Below are 13,507 nucleotides of genomic sequence, written 5' to 3'. Positions count from 1 at the left end.
TTTTGGCAACATGTGCTGCCAGCATCTCTAACCATTCCATGACCTACTCAGACATGTGAATAACTTCCCGCTTCTTGACTGCAGGTTGATAGTGGTGGACTTGTGTGAACTCCTTTAGAGTACATAGTGTTGCTTTGCTTTAGTGTGTGTACATAACTGCTCAGATAAAACAAACTCATAGTACCTCACTGCAGCTGTCAGTTAAAGGAAGTTGTGCATTTTTCCCCTGAGTTTTGGGATAATTTTTCTCCAGCCTTTCCTTCCTTGGAAGTCATAGTAGCATGCTACTTTTTAGATCTGTCTCTTTCTTTACAGAGGAAAAGCCACTTTCTGATTTTTTTGTGTTCATAATTATGCAAAGGAGTTGCTGAACATAAACATGCAACTGTAAATGCCATAGAAATGTACTCCACAAAGATTCCACTGTTAACCACACCAAAGAAAACAAAAATGCGAGGTTATTCAGATCGAGGTCACATGCAGGAAGTGACATTTAAATTCTTACTCATTTAAAATTAAGCCATCTTACCATTTTCCTCTTCTGAAGTGTTGCAGATTTTCCATTAGTTAAAGGGTTGTCTTGCAGGTCTTCAAGAATAAGTTTTTCCATTATTTTTTAGAGGCTTGAGCTGTAGGGCTTTTTTAAAATGATAGAATGCATGTGAGTGTGAGAACTGTGTACATTTAATTGGCTATTTGAGAAGCTGTGCTAGAAGATTGACCTCAGAAACATTAGGAAATAGCAGTTCCACTGCTTATCTTTACAGTTCATAAAAAGTATTGTTTAATTCTTGGAAGAAAAGGGTGTTTCAGTCTTGCTCAGTTTTTGTCTTTGTTCTGATTTGCTTTGCGTGGTGTTTTTCCTTGTCCACTTCAGTGCTGGAATACAGTATTGAAACAACTGTGTGGTTTATGGCTTTTACTCCAAAGTTTTTTATTTTTTCATTGTGTTGAGCCTTCTGTAAACAGATTTTCTTGAATCCAAACAAAAAGCAAGGGCTGCGATCTGGGGCTGTGAAATCATCACGGTCAAAATCCCTTGCATACATCCAGTGCCAGGGGCAGTGGGCTTGGGCTTGTCCAGGTGTTGACCTTCCCCACTGCTCCCAGCTGAGCTCTTGCCTGGATGCTATCTTGAGCTGTGGGTCCCTTCTACCACTGAAATTGTCTAAACAAGCATGTTCTCCTTACTTTTTGAAGGAGTGTTGCTGGAGGAAGCATCTGGCCTTCCTCTTTCTTGGAATTGCCGATCCTTTTGCTCGCCGGTTGCGCTGTGACTTGAGTGCAGCTGTTGATGCCCCTCTGAGGCATGAAAGGACAATGCTTTGTTTCATTTCTCAGGTATCTGCCAGAAGTATTTGATACTGTTGAAGTATCGAGATGTTATCTGAATCACTTTCGTTCTTGAGCATTTCTCCGTTGCTACGATTGAAAACAAAACCACCAAATTTGAAGTTGAACTGTTTCAAATGAAGTATAACATTTAATGTACTTTTAGCTGGTAAAATCATCACAAGTGCTAACTGGTGTAATTTTGGTACTTACTGGTAAATCTTGTTTATTAGACTATACGTGTGTTCCTTTTATTTACCACTTCAACACAACATTGAGGAAAACACGTCTTCATTTCCTGTATATTATTCTGTCAGCCAGAAGTGTTTCCTATTGGAAGATGTTAAAATAATTCTATCAAGGAAAAAATAAATTAAAAGATTCTCTGTTAAGAAAAAGGGAAAAAAAGCTAAAATCCTGTTAAATAATTAAGATGCTTTGGGCTCTATCAGGATTGACAGTATTCTTGCCACAATATAGATATGCAAAAACTGTAAGAAGTTTAATATTTTATAGCAAGGATAACTCCAAACCCTAAATCTACTGGCTTGTTTCTATGGTAACAAATATTGAAATATGTCTAGCCAACACTGTAGGTTCCCCCTATTTAATTTCTGTCTATGGGTTCTAGGAATTCATTAAGGCTGTAGAAACCTTTTAAAATTGGTACATTCTGTTGTAAAATTCCCCAAGATTAATGTTGAACACAACTCTAAATTTTAACATAAACATTTCTTTGAAAGAGACTTCTTTGCAAGTGAAGGATTAGAGTTTTATTCTAAGACTGCATGAGCATTGATCTGGTATTTTTGTTCTTCATTGGGAAGTTGAATTTTTTTTTTTTTCTGTGCATGACTACTGAAAAAATGGAGTTTCAGTCTATAGATTCTGATGAAAATATGGAAGGCTGCTTAACTGGAGCTGTCTGGCTGGAAGACAACAATGGTATGAGGTCAGCCACCTGCAGGCTTTAGTTTAGTTCAGAACTAAAGTAGCCAGAGCTACTTTTAAGGGATCCCATCCTACTGTTAGGATTCAAATGAGGACTTACAGGGAGCTTCAATATTTATTTCAATTAATTGCACCTTTTGTGTATTACAGAGCATTTTCTAAGTGTCTGATTTAAGTCATTTTGTGTTTGACATCTTTTGGTTGTTTTTCTTTTGAGGGCAGCCCGGCAGTGTTGGGAAGTAATCTAAGTGTTGGCTGTGAGATTCCATTTCCCTTGTGGTAACTGAAACCACGAGCACCTAGTCCCAGCTGTAAGAAGAAAATTTTGAAACTTTGAAGTGAACATCAGATTGATGCAATATTTTGCATCTGGTTGACTAGCCAGAGTTAGATGCAGCTGGAAACATAAAGACTTCCTCCCTCTGCATTTGGGGGGACTCTGGTTTTTGCTGGCATGTAGTAAAGATAATGAGGCAGCAGAAAGAAAATTTCAGAGACTGAGATTTGCTGTTAACAGCTGTGTTTCAGGAGCCCATGGTTATGGACAAAACGCATGGTTTCTCAGAGGGCTAATAGCATCCAACCTTTTTTCCTCTTAAAGAGACTTATAGCAGGGGACTTGGAAATCAGACCCAGCAACCTTAAGTGATGCCTAGTAGGGCAAGGAGGTGCAGTTGGCAGTGACTGAAGTACTCAATAAAAGCAGAAGATGGTGTTCAGAAAAAGTGCAGTTCATTCATTCATATCCATCTGGAGCAATAAGGAAGAAGGTGAGCTATTTACTGGGCAAAGGATTATGTCCACAGTCCTGTGTGAAAAAGAGTGATTTCAGTGTGAGCCTGAGGCAGTGATTTCCTCCTAGTACTAGAAGAGCTGACAGTTCTTACTTACACCTCAGGCAAAGCCAGGCTGCAAGAAGGGGCCAGTGTATGTGCACAAGGGAACATGAGCAGAAAACAACAGATATCTGTGCTATTCAACTGTATTATGAGAAAAATATCCCTTCACCCACAAGCCCTAGGTAAATCTCCAAAACCTCTTTTTATTACCATAAACAATATGTAGAAAAAGAATTCAGGTATTCAGTGAAGAAGTTGCTTTAGGTTGGATAGGGAAGGCTTTAGAGACATTCCTGTGGCATCATTCAGGGTGCACTGTTGGCAGGCACAGTCCCATCACCACTTCCAGTGCTGGGACCAAAGCACTGTGGCAGCAGGCAGCTCCAGTGACCTGACCAGTGCCCTGCACGCCTTCCTACGCACACCACGCTCACACAGTCCGACAAGGTTGCCTTACAAGGTTTCCCCAGACATCTGCATCTTTAAAGCAGTTGAATCATGGTGCAGTAACACAGAAACAAAGGAAACCCTGGGCTTTCCTACGCTTCCAGTCTGTGTGCAAGGTAGTCTAGGGTCTTCCTGCTGATTCACTGGCTCCTGCTGTGTCTCCAAGTGTCCAGTCACCTGGCTGGCACCACTGGTCCCTGTGCCTTCTGTTGTGCAAGGCGTCCACGGCACCAGTTTGTGGCCTCTTGCCTGGTGCTCTTGCAACCCAGGGCACAACCTGCAGCTTTCAGACTGAGCTACCTGCCCTTAATGTATTCCTTAATGCCAGCTGTCATCTTGCTTCACCTTAGTGTGTATTTATCTCACCCTGGCCTGAGATACTCCTTTTTTCGTCACACATGTCCTGTGGTGTTTTTTGAACTAGTGTGGGCTGTGGAAATAGGAGCTGCAGAATCACCGACAAAAAATGTTACCAGTCTCCCTGTGTCATCAGTGAGTTGTATCACTGTCTGAAATGCTCTCCAGAGTGTGCTTTTGTGGTACCCAGAGTCCCTGGGGTTTCTCATACTCGGAGGCCTTATGGCGGCTGTGGGAGTTTTGCCTTCATGCACCCCTACACCATGCAGTCAAGAACAGTGATGTCCACTCTCATCAGTATTTTGAACTGTCCAGGCTTTATCCCAAGTCTGTGGAAAGACTTTTGATCTCTGCAATGGGCTTCACCCAAGGGGCCAATTTAAGTGATAGATGCATATTCCTGTTAACTCTAAAATGATGCTTTTCTGCAGGGCTGATTTTTTTTCTTCTTCCTCTTTTCTTTTTGTTTTAATGATGGAATTTCCCTTTTATTGAAATAGAAAAAAACCTCAAATTTTGTAACAACAAGGTGAAACTTATCTTTTTAGGATGTGAAGTCTCCATATGTATTTGTAGAGTACCCAGTGGAGTGAGGGTTGTGGCTGAGGTGAAAGCCTTTTTTATTTGCTGCTTTTAATATCCAAACACAAATTCAGAAGAAAATGGGGGAAACTGACTCAAGACTTACTAAAAACAGAAACAAATGAAAAAAAATTGCCTTTTCATTTCTTGGGTTAAGTGTGGTGCTTGCCAAAACCATGGCTATGCTCCAGACCCAACTTTTTTTGTATATGTAACAAAATGATTCCATTTTGAGGCTTTTTCATTTAGTAGTGATGGACTTGTCAAATTTATTTTCAAGAAAAGAGAGTAGGATTATATGTGTGCATGAAGGCTGTGAATATTCCCATTCCATTAGGCCTGTAATCTTCCACAGGCAGAAGAAGCCTGCTCACTATAGCAAGGCCAGTTGGTAGCTGTCAGGAAGCTTTCATGACACCAGCTCTTCCACCTTTAAAACATCTGGTATATATCAGGGTTCTACTCACCCTTTCTGACTCTTGGAGCTGTGAAACGAAAAAGCAACTTGTATTCTTCTGTGATCAACTTTCAATTTTTCATATCGTCTTTGTGCAATCTAGACACATCAAAATATGCTTTGACTTGCTCCTACATCTGAAAAATACTGTACTGGTGGACTGCATAGTAAAATCCTGCAGAGAGTGAACATGAGCTGAGGGAGGGAAGCACATGTGGTAAAATACCAGTGGTTGTATGGACTGCTCAGCACAAGGCAGAGGCAGAGTTCAAGCCACGATTTCCACTATTAACCTTCAGGGTGTTCATACAGAACAGGTAGTCAGTGTTCTTTTGGAGACCTAATGCTAGTATTTCCTCTAACATAAGCATGCCTAGGAAGATGCATACCAGATGATTAAAAAAATAATAGGCAGTGTGAGTACATGCAGAGAATACCTGCTTTGTTACGGGAGCATGTGTTTCCTGCAGGAGTTACAGCCCCTTGTGAGAGGAGAAACAAGGATTTGTAGAGCTGCATGCTTCTTAAATGTCTCTCAGTGCTGAGTGCTTTCCTGAAAGTGTGCGTAGTTGGGTTTTTTCTGATAGGTTATTTGGAGACCTACTGTTCGGAACAGAAGGTGGATGGTAAAATTCCATAAGGCTTTTTATGTGATATTCACAACAATAATTTTATCAAGAGTGTCTCCCTGCCCCGTTTCTCAGCTGATTAAAAATTCAGTTTCTTATTTTTACATGTTCTGGAGGCGAAATTTTGAGAGGTCAGGGGTGACTGTTGCAGCTTCTTTTCTGTCCTCAATTCCCCAGCCTTATGGTGAAGTGTTTTTCACTGTAGTTGGTTCTGCTGTAGTGGTTAAAGACAGAAAATGTTTAGCTTAACCCTGAGGCAGCTCAAACTTTATGCTGGATTAATTAAAAAATAGTTCTGTGCCTTCTGTAGCAACAGTGTTTGGGAGGGGAATGGAGGAAGGAGTGCTGTGCACTGGGGACAGGAGGGCTCATCACACCAGCCAGGATCCCAGCTGTCTGCTGGAGATCCTGGCTCTTCAAGGCAGCGCGTATTTTCTCCCAGGTCTGCCACAGCTCCTGGAGCTGAATTTTGTTTGCAATAGTCTGTCTGTAAGGGAGCTGTTCCACTATCCCAGTTGTTGTTTTTTTGGGTTTTTTTAAGTTGTTTCAACAATCCCTTTTTCCATCCCGGGGAAAATAAAAAATATCCCTTTGGAAGAGGGGCTAGGTAACTAAGTTCTGTGCTTATCCTCCATGTTATGTACTTTGTGCAAGTTAAAAGGCTTGTTCTGCCTTTCATCTTGTGTGCTGTTTTCTGCAGATATTTCCTAACTTCTCCCATGACGTTTTTGCCTGGTTCTTCAGAAGACTGTATGGACTGAAAGAGACTATTGTTTCTCCGAGAGTGCAGGCATGTGTACATCGGCTAATCTGGTTGGTACAGGATTTCAGGAGTGGGTGTTGAACTGAGGAACAGGGCTGGGATGTGTGCGCCTACAAATTCTTGTGAACGGCGTGCTCTCCTATTCTGTAAATAATATCACATTTCACTTTCTAGGTTTACCATTCATGTTTCTCCAAAAGTTGAACTCCTGTACCATGAGATGTAAACAAGGAAATGGCATACGGGAAGGTTGCAAAAGTTTTGGTTAGCAGAGACTGGAAAGGTGATCTCCTTTTCAGTCGTATGCCTGGATAGTCAGCTACTTGATTGTGTGGAGACTCAGAACATTTGTTTTTCACAAACATCATATGTTTAAAATCTACACTTCAATTTAAACATAGTCTTTCCAGTGTTTTCCTTCCCCAGGTTTGGGTTTTCAGATCTGAAGTACAAGATAAACAAACAAATACTTTTTAGCCTGGTGTTTAGGAGGAAGACTTTGCCAGTTGAGGTGCGTTTGCAAGCTTTTGAGAAACTGCAACCTGAACCTCGCATTTGCAGCAAACTCATTCTGCAAAGCACTTTGGATACAAGACATCAGGCAAAATTCTTTGGGTTTTTTTTTCCATTTGGATGATATCACCAAGGAGCAAGGAAACCCCCAGTTACTGTTTTTGTTTACAACCAGCACCTCGTCAGATGAAACCTTGCCACATACTTGTTTCCCCTCCTGGGAGCATTACCTAAAAGATGATGGTGCTGGGATAACTCCAGCTTCCTTGTGGTGACCCAGATCTCTGCTGGCGATGAGATCTCTATCTCTGCTGGGCACGGAGCAAGAACAGCAGTTGTGTTTTCGACTGCAGATCCATGGGCATGTTCCCATACAGTGTTTCCAGGCTCGTCAGCAACCTTGCAGTGCCTTGCCTATTGTTGTTGACATTCCCTTGTCTGCCAGCAAAAGGCGGATTTTATTCCACAGTCTGGTTTCATGTAGGTCTCGTAAGAGGGTGTGAGGCAACTTTAGGGTGGTTTGAAATACTACTTTTAGAGCATGAGACAGCATAAAAATTCTGGTAGGTTTGTTTGGGGTTTTTTTTTTGCAGCAACAACATTGTATTACTGACAGTTGGCTGCATCTCGACTTTGGTAGAGTTTCTTTGCTTGGTCAGGAATAGTTGCTGCTTGCAAAACAGCTCCTTGGTACCATAGGGTGCAGGCTGGGAAGACTGACACTTGCTGGTAGTTTAAGAATTTATGAGGATTTATCCTATGGTTTGTTGATGGGATTTGGTTGGCTGAAATGCTTTTTGATGGATACACAGGAATTCCCAGGTGTGGATAAAAGCACTTGGCGATACTCAATCAAAGAGGATAGAGAAGAAAGACTGTGAAGTGAGGAGGACATGGGGTGTTGTCTGGCTTCTTTTTATTTATAGGGTGTCATATTTAACAAAGGGCTTACAGTTTCACCCATAGTCTTGTGTGTTTCTAGCGCTGCTTGACCAAGCTGCTGTGTTGGCTACCCTTGAAGGGTTTCCCCAGTGCTTCTGTTGGATGCAACATGGGTCAGCTTCCTTGCATCACAGCCACCTCACTGTTTGCCCAAGTGGTGTTTCTGAAAGTGCACATCCTTTTCAGCAACCCATGGTCACAGTATGGATCACTGGAACCAGTCTATGAAGCTGTCTCTTCCTATCCAAGACTTCTTTTGTGTGAGAGTCTTGCTGTAGCCAGGAGTGTTTGAGACAGTTTCTGCTGACAGTTTTCTGCTCTGCACTCCTGAGGATTGGATGTAGAGCAGTTTGGAGGGTTCCTCACAGTGGAACTCCCTGTTTACAGTCAGTGAATTCATTAGCGCCCTGAATTATTTACCTTGAAGAATTCAAGTCCTGAATTATTTACCTTTAAGGTCTGTCTTCCTGTGTTGTGCATTTGGTTGACTGTAGACCTGTGCTCTGTTATAAGCTATTAATGTCTAAGGTAGCATAATATCCAAGGAAGTTTCAGCTGTTTACTGGTAATTTTATTTTCATACATAAATACATTGCAACATTGCAGCTGATCTTTAAGGTCCTTTCCGACCCAAAGCATTCTATGGTTCTATAAGTTCAGAGTGACACTCTGATATAAAATGGATTTGTGCAGATCTTGTAAATGCATGGACAGTTTTTGAGTATGTCATCACACTCTTCTCTTTCTGCAAGTTGCCTGCCTGCTGCCAGCTGTAGCTTCAAACCCTGGGCAAACTCCCTATTCAGCATCTTGTTTTTTCCCTGCTGTTCCATATTTAGCCCAAATTTTTATTTATGGCATGGTACTCAAAGCCCTACTGAAGAAGTTTGTAATTTCCTCATGATCTTACTCTGTTTACCAGTGTCAGACTTCAGGATTTGACAGATGATTTGGGAAGCCCCACTTCTCTTTGCAGGAAGAGACTTAAGAGGACAGAGGATCCTGAGGATCCTCAACAGCCTTGCTGCTGAGATGTCTCTATTCTCCTTAGTGTTTCATGTACTGGAAATACAGTTCCTTTCTGTTGTGACTGTTCATTACTTTTAGTTGAGAGAAGCCAGGTTTTCAGGTTGGTTAGGAATTCACTGTTAATGGCCACTTGAGGGATACTGAGTTTAAATGACCGGTGTGGTGCTTCACTGGAGCTGCATGGCAGCTCTCCAAGGCACAGCTCATCTGCCTGGATGCTGAGAGGGTGGCAGGGAGTGTCACGGTGGCTGCCACCCTTGCTGCCAACAGCTGTTAGAGTTGTCATGCACTCTTGCCCTGAAGCCCTGATGCACAGCTCAGGTACATCCCCTGTGCCAAGAGTGAAGGCAGCTGCAGCAGGCAGCACTCACCTGCACATTTCCCTCCCTTCTCAGGGGTGAGTGCTTGAACTCATCAGTGTTCTCTCTTCAACCTACCTGTGGTACACCAAAGACTTTGCAGGAAGCAGACAAATGGCGTTTGTGGCATTGGCACAAATGATGTGCTCTGACATCACATGGTCTTGGACGTGGTTCTTCAGCAGTGCTGCAGCTGCACAGCCAGCAGGCGTTTCTCCATGCCTAACCCCAGTTCTTGCTCTCTCCCCATCCAACCCTCCAATTTTCTGTCTCCATTAAATGAATTTTCTTGTTCTGACATGTTTTTCCCTGCCATCCCCTGGCCCAGATCTTGACTCCTCTGTTTTGAGCACAGATGACTCCAGGCTGCAGTAGGGAGGTCACCTGGATCAGGACACCCTCCTTGCCTGGGAGGGGCCCAACCCTCACTGGCAGCAGATGCCAGAGGCAATGGTCACTTCTGCTCTGCCATGGACTAACTAGACTGTGTTCATTGAGTTGTGTGGCATCAGGCTAAACCACAGTTTAAACTCTGTTCCAGAGATTGCGAGAATTTGGTCTTTCCAGCTGATTTTTTGGGGATGTCTCAGTCAGACCGCTGTGACCAAAATCTTGCAGCAAAACTTTCTGTCAGTCATCCATGTCAACAATGGACAGAGTATGCCAAAAGCCTGAGCCCTGAAACGCAGGAAGGGCAGCCATATCCCCCAACCTGTGCTCTCTGCCTGGGTTTAATTGTGTAGGCCCTTGTGAAGGTTGGCAAGGGACCATGTACACATGGTCGAGTTGCATCTCTTTGAGTGAAGGGTTTCTTTTAATTTCCTTTCAGAGAAAGCAATGAAATACTAATGGCATTTCCAGTACTGAAAATCCAGTTTCCTTTACTTAGCATGTGTCTTCTGTCCATTCAGAGAGGTTGGGGGTGGGGGGTTGAGATTGTGTCTTCAGCCGGATTTCTACCATATGGGCTTTTTTCTTCCTTATTTAAATGTCTTCTATGAAGTATATTGGCAGGAGAATTTGACACTATAGCTTAAAGCTACTAATATGGGAAGCAAGGAGTAAATACAGACACTAAAAGACCCTTCTGAGAATTTTAAGTGGAGTCACTACTTAAATCATGTTGTAGGTACAGAGTATGGAGAAACTTTATGATTAAGTAATCTACTGTCAATGCAATTTTGCAAGTATTATTTTTACATCACTGCTGTGGTTATTAGTGGCATGTATTTGCTGTTGATACTGAAAGAAATTTAATGAGCTTTCTCTCCCTCTGTATTTCTGCTTTTGGTGGCACTGTCTGCTTGGCATTGGTCCCAGTGCTGCCAGGCAGGATGGCCTGGGAAGAGGGCAGAAGATTTGGGCACAGGAGAGCTGTGTTCTTCTGTGTAGCTCTACAAGTGGTGGGCTGTGGTATCTCATCTGCCTCTCTAAACTGGTATCTGTTGCTTCTGTTTGATCAATGAGTAATTTTGGGGAAAAAACTTTTTCTTGTTGAATGTTTTTATGAGATGAGGCAGAAAACAAAAGACCTGAATATCTACTGCAAAACTTCTATAATGCAAATAATAGATAATTGCTTGTAGTTAATCAATTATCTCTTTTGTTTTGTTTTTCACACAGAGCAATGAGGCAAGAGAGCAGTTTTTAAAAACAGAAAAATGTGATTGCATAAACATCGTTGTTGGCAGGAGGACTCAGTGGATTCAGGTAATAATGTGACACCACTTTTTGTTATGCTTTAAAAACTAGCTGGGTTTCAGGCTGCCAGTGGCCCTTTGTTCAGGGGCTGAGGAGTAGAGGAAGGTGACAAGGTATAACAAGACCTAGTAGCTGGCTGTTAATTCATTCAGACCAGATGAGAGGGTGTGGGTAATCCCACAGTGCTGGGGAGTGTTGCTGGGGCTGCAGTAGCTTCCTGCTTTATGTCAGGCTGTTGTATCTGAGACTGGGTTTTTTTGTTTTGTTGGGGTTTTTTACAGGCTTTTTTTTAACCCTAGGAGATTCTCTCCTTCGACCTCTTACAGCTTCGTCGATGTAGGCGGGGAAGCTCCATGGCTGTTTCATGGAAAAAGGTCAAATGATCAGCAGTCCCTTCAGACTGCAGAACCCTGAATCTGCAAATATTTCCCTTGAATTCCCCCTTTAAAAGGATTTCTGGATCAGAGCAGATCACTATCTGCTGTAAGACCCACACCTAGACCTTTACTGCTTTAGAGAATGACTGCTGGTTGTTTTCTGTGTGTGAAGACAATTTCTCATTGCATGGTTGTAAGAAACCTAATGTGTGATATTTAAGCATACTAATGTTTGCAACATACTATCTTGAAGTAATGGACTTTACCATATTTAGATCCCCTTTTGTAGGAAAAGTAAATTCCTAGCTAAAATGCATCTCTTATAGTTTAAATAATTTTAATTATTTCCCTCACTGAAGGGAAGTGCAGAATGAAGGCAGGGGGAGTTTACAGTGCTAATTGCACTCCACATTTGTAATTGGGAGCAGATCCTATCCTCAATCTTCTTAGGCAATCTTAGTGAAGTCATCAGGCTTTTCACAAGCATATGGTTTTCCCCACGCCTGTTTGATTCTGGGATAAGGGCCTACGGTGTGCTTTTTCTTTCACTGATTTCTCATACGGAGGAAGTTTGAAAAATATGCATCATCTTTTCCAATGTAGGTTTCTAGCAGCAGTTGAAGAAGTTGTTGAAGAAGTTCTGCAGTATTTTATTGAGATAGCAAAGCTTATTGATTTAGACTGAGCTGTTTCTAACTGGCAAGTGCATTTTCTTCGTTAGGTGCAAGGTGAGGAAAAGAGCAGTTGTGGCTTTGCATTGCTATAGTCATGACCAAGAAGAATGTTTAAAAAGGATATGAATGGGTGTGGATTTGATATTTCCTAAAACCAGATTTTTTTAGTATTAAATTACATACTCCAGGAAGCTAGTTGCTGTATCAACATTGGTATAATGACACATTATTTAAAAAATCAATATCCAGTCATAGAAACAAGTCCTGGTATAAGCAGTTGGGTGCTTACAGCTGTGATTTGTATGTATTTGCAAATGTAATGGGATTTTTTTTTCCCTTGTAGCACTGGTAACTTGGATAAACACAGTATGTGTGACTCATTGCAGAATATAAACTTACTTTAAAGGAGCAAGTGTTGGATTTGCTGAATATCCTATTGCTTGCATCCCTGAATACCTTCTTGCAATAGGTCATGCTTAATCTTAAATTGGCCAGCCTGAGGGGAAAATTACTGCTGATGTCCCATAGGTACTTCAGAAACAAACATAATGATGGAAGTGCTTTAAAAACATAAATAGTAGTTAGAATTCATAAAGTCGTAAAGCAAACATATGGTACAAGGCCTTCTAAAATATAACACTTGAAAGCTTTTTTTATCGTTTCAGAAAGAGCTTGTTTAGTTATCACAGAAAAAGTAAATATTTTCATTCCTTTTTCTTCAGCACACTCTCATTCCATTTATCTTTCTCTTTTTCCTTTTGTACTTCTTTTTTGTCCCCCCAGAGCATTCTTATTTTGGTGGGATGGGAGACCAACACCTGATGTCCATAGAAGGCCCTGCATGAGAACAGGAGATAAAACTGCTATTGGTCCTCCTGTTGTTAGGTACATTCTTGAAGTCCTTTTGCAGTGTCGGCACAGAGTTGATGTAATCCAAACTGAACGCTCGCTGTGCGCATGTGTGCGTGAGCGAGACGTGACGGACACTGCAGCAGCTCCTGGGCCACTCGAGAACACACTGATGTTTTAGTGTGATACATCGGTGATGGGGGATGCAGTCCCTCTGTGTGTGTGTGTACACACGCGTGTGTAGGCACATGAGCTCACGGAGGGCAGCACGAGACAGCTCTTCTGCTGCACCTTTGGTGGGGTGGTTGTGGTCTCCACTGCTTCGAGCCATCAGTGGGACAGGGAGGTGAAGTTGCTGCTGGAAAGGGGTGGAAGGAGGAAGATGGGGAGCAGAGAAGTGGGGAGCCGGGTGGGGATCAGGGGCCAGGGAGGAAGACACAGCTCCAGAGGGAAATACTCTGTGCTTTGCAGTTGCTTGTGTGGATAGAAACCAGATGGTGCGCTGGAACACCCGCTCGCTTGGGCGGCGGCGGAGCCAAACATATGGTTAATGGTTAGGAGAAAGAGCTTTTCGAGCCAGGGCTTTGCTGACTGCCTCGCATTACAGATTGTTGCAGTGTGTCATTACATTGCCAAACTAAGTGCTTAATACCCGCTGCGGGCGCTGGGCAGGCATTTGCAGGAAGGATGCAGAGGCTCCCTGGTC

At 42.5% G+C, this 13,507-nt stretch overlaps 1 protein-coding gene across 5 annotated transcripts in view; it reads left to right on the top strand.

Moving 5' to 3' along the window:
- BACH2 (BTB domain and CNC homolog 2) overlaps positions 1–13,507 on the top strand; it is a 188,141-nt gene that overhangs the window by 32,616 nt on the left and 142,018 nt on the right. For all 5 annotated transcript variants that reach the window (XM_071445870.1, XM_071445862.1, XM_071445866.1 and 2 more), the window contains one exon: positions 10,824–10,910. The gene's annotated coding sequence lies outside the window, so the exon portion shown is untranslated. The remainder of the gene's footprint in view (positions 1–10,823; positions 10,911–13,507) is intronic.

This window comes from Agelaius tricolor, unplaced genomic scaffold (assembly GCF_023055355.1).
Source record: "Agelaius tricolor isolate 1412-34295 unplaced genomic scaffold, bAgeTri1.0.p SCAF_1, whole genome shotgun sequence".
NCBI classification, from domain to species: domain Eukaryota; kingdom Metazoa; phylum Chordata; class Aves; order Passeriformes; family Icteridae; genus Agelaius; species Agelaius tricolor.
This window is presented reverse-complemented; position numbering and strand designations above follow the sequence as displayed.